Genomic DNA, 13,237 nt, shown 5'->3' with positions numbered 1-13,237 from the left:
ACAAAGAATTTTCTCTTACAGTTCTGGGGGTCAGAAGTCCAAAATCAGTTTTGATTTTGCACCAGAATCAACATATCAGCTGAGCCATGCTCCCTCCAAAGGTTCTAGAAGTCTTTCCTTGCTTCCTACTGGCTCAGCTGCAGTTCCTCTGGCAGGGCATGGGGCACAGGTGGCTGCCTCAGTGTACAGTCCTGCAGCAAATGCAGTCTCCCCAGTGCCCAGATCTTGCAGGCAGAGAGGCCAGTAGAAGCAGCAGCTTCCCCAGCATCAGTGTTGGCTGGTTTTATGCGGAGCGCCTCTGTTAAGACACCTCCTCAGCAAGTTCCGGGGGAGGATTTCTGTTTACTTCCATCAACGAGGCACCACAGTGACTTTTCTGCCACGCAGTGAACCACAGCCAGGTTCTCTGCAACAAAGTCTGAACCTCAGTCCCAAGGGCCTCTGGGTATTCCAACTCAGCCTTCGGGCTAGTGGTTATTAAGATCATATTTTATCTGCTATTCTGTATTCTACAGAGTTCTCTTTACCTCATCAATCTCTCAGTTCCAAGCCCCTGTTATATTTACAGTCTTTTCTTTTAAACTTCCCCTGTTCAAATGACCATGTGGTGCCTCTCTCCTGACCGGACCCAGGCTTATCCAGCAATAGAAAGCATTGTTTTCCAATTCTTTGTGTATCTTAGGATAAATATCCCTACTAACAATTAGCTACACTGATGTAATTTTTTTAAAAATCAGAAAAAGTTGTTTTAAAAAAGATATATTTTATTTATGTAATCCTATATAGCTTTCAGTACCACATGAAAAACCAAAGAAAAACAAGTAAGGATGTTTTCTCATTTAATATTATTCATCTATAGGAAAAAAGATCCAGTAAAAAATATGAAAAACATGAAGCCAGAACTTCCATGAAGAAAATACTTGCCTAGTTTGTGTATAGCAGAGAAATAAAAGAATCAAGTCAATTTTACAAACCACTAGAAATGGAATAAAAAAAGAAATGGCCTCATCTAATGAATGACCTTCAGATAATATTTTCATTACTTATTCAGTCTTGTTCATATGAGTAAAAAATATAAATAAACATTTATATAATAGGGCAGATTCAAATCAAACAGCATAGAGCAAGAAAAAAGGGAAAAAGAAAATATTTTCACACCTTATTAAGTGGGCTGACATGAACAACTGCTAGCAAATAACTTTATCAGAAACAAATTATGAAAAAGTTTGCTCATTTTTATACTTTAATTATCTAAAAACAATCTTCTCATTCAATATAAAACATGCACAGAACTTAGCAAATTAATAAATGTCTTTCTCAAAGACTCTTACATGTAGATAATAATAATATTAACAAAAAAGATCTCTCCTAACGAACTATCAGAAAGAGAAGTTAAGAAAATAATCCCATTTACAACTACATCAAAAAGAAAAGGAATAAATTTAACCAAGTAGGTGAAAGACTGTACATTGAAAACTATATGACACTGATGAAAAATTGAAGAAGACACAATAAATGAAAAGATATTCTGTGCTCCTGGATTGGAAGGATAAAGATTGTTAAAATTTCCATACTACTAGTGATTCCTGTAAATGCAATCCTTATCAAAATCCCAATGGTATTTTTCATAGAAATAGAAGTAAACAATCCTAAAATTTGTATGGAACCACAAAAGACCCCACATAGTCAAAGCATTCTTGAGAAAGAAGAACAAAGCTGGAGACATCACACTCCCTGATTTCAAACTATACTATAAAGCTATAGTAATCGAAACAGTATGGTACTGAACTAAAAACAGATACATAGGTCAATGAAGCAGAAGGGAGAGCCCAGAAATAAACCTTTGCATAATTGGTCAATTTATTTACAATGAAGGAGCCAAGAATATATGATGGAAGTAGGACAGTTTGTCCAAAAAATGGTTTTGGGAAAACTGGACAGACACATGCAAAAGAATGAAACCAGACTACTATTTTACACCATACACAAAAATTAACTAAAAGTGGATTAAAGACTTGAATGAAAGACCTAAAACGATAAAATTCCTAGAAGAAAACATAGGCAGTAAGCTCCTTGACATTGGTTTTGATGATAATTGTTTTGAATCTGACTCCAAAAGCAAAGGAAACAAGAGCAAAAAATAAACAAGTAAGGCTACATCAAACTAAAAAGCTTCTGCACAGCAAAGGAAACTCAACAAAATTAAAAGGCAACCTACTGAATGTGAGAAAATATTTGCAAATGATATGCCTCTGATAAGGGGCTAATATCCAAAATATATAAAGAACTCATACAACTCAATATCCAAAAAACAAACAAAAAACGCCCCCCCCAAAAACCAAAACCAAAATTCGGAAACAAAAAACCAAGCAACCCAATTAAAAACTGTGCAGTGGACACGAGTAGGCACTTTTCCAAAGAAATATAGAGACTGCCAATAGGCACATGAAAAGATGTTCAACAGCACTAATCATCAGGGAAATACAAATGGAAATCACAATATCACCTCACACTTGTCAGAATGGTTATTATAAAACGACAACAAATAACAAGTGTTGGTGAGGATATGGAAAAAAAGGAACCCTGGTGCACTGTAGGTGAAAATGTAAATTTGGTGGAAAACAGGTTCCTTAAAAAATTAAAAATAGAAGTACATACAATCCAGCAGTTCCACTTCTGGGTATTCATCCGAAGAAGAAAAAACACTAACTCAAAAAGATATACGCACCTTTATGTTCATTGTAGCAGTACTTATGATAGCCAAGAAATGGAAACAACCTAAAGGTCCTCCGATGGATGAATAGGTAAAGAAAATGTGGTATGTACACACACCATATACACACACGAATATTATTCAGCCATAAAAAGGAAGGAAATCTTGCCATTTGCAACAACATGGAGGCACCCTGATGGCATTCTGCTAAGTGAAATAAGTGAGAAAAAGACATATCATATGATCTCACTTTTATGTGGAATAACAACAAAACTCCAAGTTTATAGATACAGAGAACAGATTGGTGGTTGCCAGAGGCAGGAGGTGGAGGGGTGGGCAAAATGGGTGAAGGGGGTCAAAAGGCACAAACTTCCAGCTATGAAATAAATAAGCATGGGGATATAATGTATGGTATGGTGACTATAGTTAATAATAGCGTACGGCATATTTGAAAGTTGCTAAGAGAGACCTTGAAAGTCCTCATCTCAAAAAAAAAAAAAGTCCTCATTTCAAGAAAAAAAAAATTTTGTTAAGGAGGTGGTGTTAACTTACCGTAGTGACTATTTCACAGTACATACAAATATCAAATCATTATGTTGTACACCCAAAGCTAACATAATGTTATGTGTCACTTATACCTCAATAAAATATTAACACATTAAAAAAGCCCACCTTCGTTTCTAACCACCCACCCTGTGCCACCCCTCAAATCCCAAACTGCAACCCTCTGGAACAGACAGCAAGAATATGCAGATTAATTAAGGTAACACTGCATGAAAAATCCTGGACATGCAAGCCATGGTCCAAGATTATTGAGATATGTTAAAATTAGCAAGAAACTAGTTCTTTATCTAAAGGAACACTATACATGAAGCAAAGAAAAAGCACTGGTTAGACATTAGAACCAGGGAGTGTCATAAAATCCCAAAATGAAACAAAACAAAAATACCAATCAATCAAACAAACAAACCCCAAAACAGCCCTTAATAACTTCCAGGCTTTTAAAAGTTTAAAACAAAAGAAAATGAATGAATTTCTCATGTGTTTCAAGGATAAATAGGCTCCTCCAGTCTCTAGTTAAACAAACTCTTCAGTTGAAGGTTCTGACTCTACAATTTTGGAAAGTATGACTGCCTGACAGGCAAAATACAGGATGAAAATAAAGATAATAGTAATTTGGTAACAAATTAGAAACTCCAACTGGCCACCAGCACTTCAAAGTAACCATTAGTTAGAGTTAGTGGGGTCTGTGGTCACAGTGTTACAGAGAAGTACTATCTTCTGTTTTTAAAGTATGAAGAGCTAGAACCTTATCAATAAAGAAAAAACAGAAACGGTAGGGACTTCCCTGGTGGCACAGTGGATAAGAATCTGCCTGCCAACGCAGGGGACACGGGCTCGATCCCTGGTCCGGGAAGATCCCACATGCCACGGAGCAACTAAGACCGTGCGCCACAACTACTGAGCCTGCACTCTGAAGCCCATGTGCCACAACCACTGAGCCCGCATGCCGCAACTACTGAAGCCCACACGCCTAGAGCCCGTGCTCCGCAACAAGAGAAGCCACCGCAATGAGAAGCCCGCACACCACAACAGAGAGTAGCCCCCGCTCACTGCAACTAGAGAAAGCCCGCGCACAGCAACGAAGACCCAACACAGCCAAAAAAATAAATAAAATTTAAAAAAAAGAAAAAAAAAACAGAAATGGTATTACTGAGAACAAGCAGAGTGACTAAAGAAACACAACTAATGAGTTATTTCTCTTAATCTCATTCATTTTTCCAAAAAGCACATTCAAATCAGCATTTCGTATTAACACAATAATGGATCATCTAACTTTAGGTATTATATATTCTCTTCTCCTAACAACATCACTATGAAAATAAATACGGAAAATTTTCATTTCTCTGCAAACTGAGATCGGTAACAAAGTATAATGTTACTTAACTTTAAAGATACACACAAAAGATAAGCAATTTTCCATGACCTTACACATGAATTTGGATAAAATTTCACCATAATCTCTTTGCTGGTATAATGGCCTATCTATGAATACATATTTTGACAAATTATTTTCTATTTCTCAGATTTGTGTCTCAGATTTCAGAGGAGAAAAATGAAGAGTGCATTTTCTAGAAATGTGAACACCAAGCAGCAGACAGGAATGACAATTTAATATTGTAGGTATTACTGGTCTTTGGCTCAAAAACTCCGACCCTGAAAATCCTGTGACAAGATGCTCTTCAGGGGTTTCCCTGGTAGCGCAGTGGTTAAGAAACCGCCTGCCAATGCAGGGGACACGGGTTTGAGCCCTGCTCCGGGAAGATCTCACATGCCATGGGGCAACTAAGCCCATGAGCCACAACTACTGAGCATGCGCTCTAGAGCCCGTGAGCCACAACTACTGAGCCCTCATGCCACAACTACTGAAGCCCGCACGCCTAGAGCCCGTGCTCCGCCACAAGAGAAGCCACCGCAATGAGAAGCCTGTGCACCACAAAGAAGAGTAGCCCCCGCTCGCCGCAACCAGAGAAAGCCCACGCACAGCAACAAAGACCCAACGCAGCCAAAAATAAATAAATAAAATAAATAAATTTATTAAAAAAAAAAAAAGATGCTCTTCAATAATCCCGCAGTGGGTGGAGCCCCTTTATATCAAGGGGTCGGAAGAGACATTGGAATGTCTATCTGACCATATGTGGAATTTAAAAAAGAAAACACTATCTTCAGCTGAAGTAGTAGTAAGGTCGAAAGGAAAAAGGACTAACTAACTAAAGCTGTAATCCTAATAATTTCCACAATTTTAACTGAAACACAGAGTATTAAATTCAATTCTTAAAGGATTAGTACTTTGATCGATGATTAAAATTTAATGAAGACTCCACAGCCAGTTTTTGCTGATTGTAAAAAAAAAAAAAAAATCTAATTTCATGATAACAAACTCCATGAACACTGTCAAAATTTGCTCTTTTATTTCAAATATCCATTTGAGAAAAATTTCAAATAAATCAGTAATCAACTTGTCTTACATTTTTTTTGACATGGAGATGATTTTATGTTATTTAAAATGGAATTTAACCTGTATTAAATTCAATTTTCCACTTCAATCAAGACTTCTATAGAAAAATACTGCATGTTTGCTTTTCCTATAAAATACAGCAATTATCTACCTTATTTATTATTTCCCAAAAACAAAATCAGCCCAATTTCAACACACCACTGGAATTTAGGAGAAAGTTAATACAGGCACATTTGCAGTTAAGGAGAGCACATGTGTTTTACCTTGCCTTCTAAGGCTGTTGGACTACAGATACCAAGGATGCAATGCTGAAAAGGATTATCAGGCTCAGCACAAACACATACCACAATCAATTAATTATGTCTGCTGTGAACACAGGCAGCATACACACATGACATATTTCACCATCCCTCCTATGGAAGCTGTTGGTTAAGAACACATTTTAGTGGTCAGACAGCCCTGGGTTCAAATCCTGACCTCTCCACATATTAGGTGTATGACCTTAGACAGATTACTAGCTTCCTTGGCTCTAACATGGGAATAATAATCCTTAAATTTGTCAGAGCTAAGTTACAATGAACATGAAGACTTAAATACAACCTGGCATGCAGTCATTACTTTAAAATAGCTACTATGTGTAATATTACAGGAGTTTGAGTCTTTCAGGGCTCATTAGTGACTGATCACTGAATGTGATCTTGAAAGGCAGGTCCCTGCCCAAATCCGCTGCTGTGGTGAGTGAGCTCTCAGTCAGCAAGTCACTGGATTTACGGCTCCAGCCAGCTGTGGCTGCATCTGCTGAGCAGAGGCACCGGCAGCTCACGCAGGGCACACGGACACAACTCCACGAAGCAACGAAGGGCCAGGGCCACCCTCTCATACTCCCCAGACCAACGCTACAGGTCTGAGGTCTGTCCACGCAATATAGAAATGTGCCATTTACTCAGAATGAGGTTTAGGAAAATAGTGGTTACAAAAATAGAACCTTTTTACTCTTCCTGGGACCACTCACCTACCTACCAAGTATGGGATAGGAACTGGTAATCACACTCTTCCAAGAATTTCAGAGTCTTAATCTAGGCCTACTCAACACCAGCGGCAGTGAAAGAAAACAGACTTCAATCAACATGAAATCTACTTTAATGACAAAGTATATATATATATATATATATATATATATATATATATATATATATAAAATGAAAAAAAGACCTTTAAAAATTTAAAGCTAGATAGAAAATGCTTATGATATATAACCAGGAGAATGAACAATATCACTAAAAGGAAACTAGATCCTTTTATTATAAAAAGTAGTTTTCAACAGCTAAAAACAGTGTCAAATATGACAATATTGCTTGAAATTCTGACTCCATGATGATGATTTCTAATTAATAGGGTTGGCTACTACTCCAGGTCTTATTACAGTATATGATTTTACTGAGCCTGAGTGAATCTGATTGGAAAGCAATGAAAATGGAAGGACAGGATTTAAAGAGTCAGCAGACCTGGGTTCACTGCTTATTTTAACCTTTTAACCCTGAACTTCCTTAACCTCATGGATGCTCATTTCTCCACATGCAGAATACTGATAAGACTATTTCCCTCTTTAGTTTGCTGTGAGCATCAAACTAGACTCTTCTACTTCAAAGTGTTATACGAACACTAAAATGCTGCCCCACCAGGTGACTACTGCTAGAGAAGCCACATCTTACCATGGGTTTATGAAACAGACTTGGATTACTGGGAACAGGAGAGAAGCTGGGAGGGCAGTGCCGTGGGCACACCACACAAGAATAAGTCTGCTCTCATTACTGGGCACAACTGCCAAGCTCCCTGAGGGTGAGCCCATGCCAACACAGGCCCTGAGGATAACACGCTACTGACTGCACGGAAATCTCACCTTTTTTTAAATTCTGGAGATAGTTTCCTTTAATTTGATTCTATAAATTTGGGTGGAGGGACAGAGCATGAAGATGGACAAACTCACATGAAATGCAGTATCACGGATAAAGAACGCCCAAGAAGAAACAAATCTGGATACTAAACATAGTCCCCACCAATTTTTAAAAATCCAACTCACTCATGTGATTAGTAAAGATATAAATAAATAACAAAATAATATATGAGCCCAGTTATGTTTAGGTGTCAAGGGTGATATATAGACATGAGGCCAAATGGGAAGATGTCTTCTATTCCTCCATCTTCAGAAATACAAGAAGCTGTTTACAGCCATTGAAAAAAGGCTAAATAACTACAGTTCACAGAGCCAACACTCAAGCATTCATTGCCGGTTATAATGCTATTTGGGGAAGAAGCGGAGATTGAGTTTCCTCACTTTTAAAATATTAAATGCCTGACAGCTTTTGTTAAAGTATTAACAAGTGCTAAGTGCTTTGAATGTATCAATTTATTTAATTCTCATAATAATCTTAAGAGACTGGTACTATTATTGTCCCTACTTTTTAGAAGAGGAAACCATGCCACAGGGAAGTTGTAAAACTTGCCCAAGATCACACACCTCATTAGGGGAAAAGCCAAGACCTGAATCTAGGCAGTCTGCAACCCTGAATTAATATATACTCTACCATCTAATAAAATAAACAATTAAGCAGACTCTATACTTGTTTCAAAAAGCATCACCTAAAGGCCTACTATTGCTACACGTATGACAACAAAACCTTTAAAGACACTAGATTTAAACAGAAGTTCATGGGTCATCTCCATTTATTAGTTAATTAATCATGTCATCACATATATTTGACTCAGATGCTTGTGGGATTGGACGTAAAGAGGAAGCAAGGGCCTAGGAGAGTAACTACCAGTATCAAAAATAATATTGCTCATCTGGGAAATATCTGACTAATCTATTCCAGTCTTCATAAACAGGATTGATTCTAACCAGTCTCCCTTGTATTCCCAGTCCCTGTACCCTGGCCTCGTAGGGACCCAACAGTCCCTTATGTTGCCCCTTGTCTATCCAAAGGCTCCAATCAACTATCTCCTGTTCTGCCATCACCAACAATAGAATTTTGCAGCCCAGAAACACTTTTCTTCTTCATCAAGTTCTCTTTATGTTGGTTCCAGTGGCTGAAGTCGACTAGACATTAAGGGGGAAGAGGAATATCTGACTAACTAAAGCACATTAACTTCATCTCCAATTGGTAGTATGAGAAGAGATAATTAGGGCAAAGAGCTTTCCTACTGTCCCTTAAACAAATCACAGTGCCCATTCTCAGGGCTGGGGGAATTCAGGGGTGGCAAGCAAGGCACAAAACGTAAGGAGGCATCATTGTCAAGTGCCAATACTACCTGCACGACGCTGAGAGTGAGTGTCTCCTTACATTTTGTGCCCTCCTAGGTGCCTCACTTTACTTATTGTAAAGACCTTGCACCATTCTGCCTGCAAGTCCAAACGGTTAAGATGGTCCCAGTGGACCGGAAGGAAAAACTTTAGCTGCTCTCTGGTCGCTGCCTAAGGAGAAGCGACTGGTTCTACCTTCCCTTCTAATTTTCCACTAATTTCTAATTTAGTTTCTGGCGAAAATCTAAGCTCTTGTTTGGTGGCTGACCAACTTTCCTAAACAAAAAAGAAACACTAGTGAGTGAGAAAGCCTCTGGCCCCTGGGCCTCAAAATCTGTTAGGTATCAGTTAGCTCTTCCAGGGTTGCGGCAATCAGCTGCCTAGAAAACGAGCGCTACAGCCACAAGAGCCCCATGGGGGACCAGGGTGCCGGCCCGCCCATCTCTGCTCCAACATCACCACTCTGTCCATTGATTTTTATACTGGATCAGAGAATAAACCAGTAGCTACCTTACCATCTTAAAAACAACAACAACAAAAAACAAAAACAGCTTTCTTCTGATCCCACTTTCCCCACTACCTATCCTTCATTTCTTGTCCCTTTTCATTTTCCTACCTCCCACTCTACTGAGCTCATTACTGTCAGGCTCTTACCCCCATACTCCACCAAACCCCTTCATCAAGGTCACCGATCACCTTCATGGCGCTAAATCTAGAGTCAGTTTACGCCCCCTCCTCCCAATACACTTTATGCTTTTGGCTGCTAGGACACTGTGCTCTCCTGGTTTTCCTCTGTCTTCACTGGTGTCCCTTCTCAACCTCCTCTTCTCTACGCTTTCCTACTGTCTGAGTGTCCCAAATCTGTCCTTGGTCCTCTACTCTTTCTATCCATATTCACACCCTGGGCGATCTCATTCAACTTACCACAACTTGAAATGCCATATACTTGACAATTCCCACATTTACATTTTTAGCTCACCTCAGCCTCACATTCAGATGCCAACACAACATTGGCACTTGGACGTCCCGTAGGCAACTTGGACTCAACATGCCTCAAAAGGAACTCTTGATCTTACCTCCCTAATCTGTTGCACCCACACTCTTTCATCTCAGTTCAAACCACCCAGGATGCACCCTTTTAGGTGCTTAGGCCAAAAGGCCTACAGTTAATCTTGACTCCTCTCTCTCACTACCCATCATCCAATCTGTCAGGAAATCCTGCTGGCTCCACCTCTACCCACCCTACCATACTCTCCCCTGAGTTACTCCACTGGCCTCCTGACGAGTCTCACCGCTTCCACCCGCACTTCCTCCACCTCCAAATCTCCCATTCCCAACACAGAAGCCAGAAAGAAGAGAAATAAAAGAAAACAAACAGAGACATGAACTTAAATACGTAAATGACAAGACATAATGAAGTACAGTTGACCCTTGAACAGCATGAGTTTGACTGTGTGGGTCCACTGATATGCAGATTTTTTTTCAATAAATACTACAGTACTACACGATCCACGGCTGGTTGAATCTGTGGATGCAGAACTACGGATACAGAGGGCCAACTATGGGACTTCAACATCCTCAAATTTTGGTATATGAGGTGTGTCCTAGAACCAACCCCCCACCAGTACTGAGGGATGATACTCACACCTATATCGTGACTGCAACAGTTGTAAGTGCAGGCCGCTAACAGGTACAGTGATAGGAAACTCGAGTACTACAAGGGGCACTGCTGTCTAGGACACAGTTTTTTAAGTCAGGGGACAACTCTTTTTCAAGTTCTGCATTAAGTACGTTTTCCCTTAATTTACATAATAGTTTCATTCCTGGAAAACTAATTGTATTTTAAGACAATGCAAAAGTGCTTTGTGTATGTGTGTAAAAGGTTATGTCCAGTTGTGGATTTTCACTGGTAAAGCACAGTGGGCCATTTTTAAGTTTTTGTGTGGGACTGACCTGTGCATGATAGGATGGCTGGCCTCTCTGTCACCCATTCACTAACTGCTGGTAGTACCTCTTCCATCACTGTAGCAACCAGTGATTGAATGTCCTCACAAATGGCATCGCAAATGTCCCAAACACTCTTGGTAGAGGAACCTCTCCTGCTTAGACACACTACTCTAGAAATAAAGCCTACAATCCTATAGCATCTGCTGATTCATAGTTTGATCAAAAGAAGTGTGAGCAACATGCTGAAAAGCACAAAGTGCCATCCATCTTGAGCAAGGGAGTAAAATTTATTCAAGAATATCCTAGTATATCCATCGGTTCTTAGCCCAGATAGTCCCCTTGTCCTAACATGTTGGTGAGCTTGGCTTTCTTGTGAGATGGCGGTGGGATTATAATAGCTGGCAACTACACATGACACATAACTTGAAACCTTGGAAATTTGCTACTATGTAAATCCATTTTGCAGTATGGGGAAGTACCAGTGTGCAGGGAAGAACACTGGACTGATTGGGAATCAAATGATCTGGGTTGTAGTTCAGGCTCTGCAAACAAAGAGATGTATTTACCTATTTGACCGATCTTTATCTACCGGCTAGGCAGCACTGAGACCACAGAGAAGAACAGTGAATTTTTACCCTAGAGAAGAAGTCTAGAGGCAGCAGATCAGTCCCCAAATGCGTCTTCCTTTCTTCAACCTCAAATCTGAATCTTCAAAGTACCTTCCAAGTAAAAAATAACATTAAGATTTTATGTATATGCTTGCAAGATGCCATGGTGCTTCACAGGGAAAATACAAAATGACGCCGGCAAGATGATGCCAGAACTAAGGTAAAGTCACCCATATGACATAATTTTGCTTTTCACATGAGGATATAAATATAACACTACTATAAGAAATTACTACTTGGTTAATAGTAAAAATCACTATTTATATTTCTGCTTTTTGATATAATGAAAAGATAGAGAGTATACATTCAAATGATCCTTGAAAGCAAAATGGAATAGAAATGGCAGTTAATACCAGCCTGTTTTTCTGAAAGCATTATTATTTGTTGTATCAAAAAAGTACAATCTTTAATCATTTCATCCGTCACACAATTCCCATTCTGACAAGGCAAAATTTGCAAAGAATCTGCACAGTAAAATTGTCCAGTGGCTGGGGCAGCTAACAGGAGAAAATGTTAAAGTGAAAGGAACATTAAATCAATGGCCTGGAAACAGTATAGCTTTGAATGTTATCTATTTATACTTATTTTTTAAAGTGAGAATATTTTAAAGTAGTAATATCCTTTTGAAGAATAAAGATATTTAAATATTTAATTTCTTGAGACTATAAAGAAATTATCAAGAATAAAAAGTGTGAATAAATTTTCTCCTTACAGAGATATCTGAAGTTTAGGTTACTCCAAACCATCAATATTTCTACTTACCCTCCAACTAGAACTTTGTTTACTTATAATTTTTATCCTTTAAACTACCATAAAGCCCAGAGCCCCTAAAAGAAAAGCTTGTTTCTATCAAACTAGAATATGAATCTATTTTTTAAAATCAGCCATCTCCTTCCCATCCATATTCATATTCACACCAAGATGTACTTGTTTATCCCCAAACACATCATGCTCCTTATGTGCCTTTCTAGATTTTGCATATGCTATTTCCCAGGCTATTTTAGAAGGCCTTCTGCTGCCTCCCTAAAGACCTACTCACTTTTAAATACTCAGCTCAAATGATCTCCACAAGCATCTCTCCTTAACCTCTGCAGTTACAGTACTTCCCCATGTGCTCCCATAGCACCTCCTTCATTCCACTGTTGTGTAATTTATAACATGACCATAACCATTCACCACCTGTCTATCCCCCAGTAGACTCTGTAAGCCAAAAGACTGGGCAGTACCATGTCGAAAAGAATTGCTAATGAAATGAACAGCTATGGAAAATTATGGTGAAAGGCTCTTATCCTTCTGCAAAAGATCCAAACCTTAAGGTCTACGACTTCCTCCAGATTTGTGTTATTTTTATTTTTATTGCATATTGATTATTTATTTATTTGGCTGCGTCGGTCTTAGTTGTGGCACATGGGATCTTTCGCTGGCTCCTGGGCTTCTCTCTAGTTGTGGTGGGCGGGCTCCAGTGCGCTCCGGCTCAGTAGTTGCGGCATGCGGGCTTAGTTGCCCCGCGGCATGTGGGATCTTAGCTCCCCAGCCAGGGATCGAACCCTCGTCCCCTGCATTGGAAGGCGGATTCTTAACCACTGACC

General features: G+C 39.2%; 1 protein-coding gene across 4 annotated transcripts in view; it reads right to left on the bottom strand.

Annotated features, from left to right (window-relative positions):
- The window catches only part of RASSF8 (Ras association domain family member 8), a 126,501-nt gene that overhangs the window by 62,297 nt on the left and 50,967 nt on the right, over positions 1–13,237 (bottom strand). For 2 of the 4 annotated variants that reach the window (XM_059935497.1, XM_059935498.1), the window contains one exon: positions 11,616–11,699. The exons of the other annotated variants lie outside the window; for them this stretch is intronic. The gene's annotated coding sequence lies outside the window, so the exon portion shown is untranslated. The remainder of the gene's footprint in view (positions 1–11,615; positions 11,700–13,237) is intronic. 4 annotated transcript variants of the gene reach the window in all.

Source organism: Balaenoptera ricei, chromosome 10 (genome assembly GCF_028023285.1).
Source record: "Balaenoptera ricei isolate mBalRic1 chromosome 10, mBalRic1.hap2, whole genome shotgun sequence".
NCBI lineage: Eukaryota > Metazoa > Chordata > Mammalia > Artiodactyla > Balaenopteridae > Balaenoptera > Balaenoptera ricei.
This window is presented reverse-complemented; position numbering and strand designations above follow the sequence as displayed.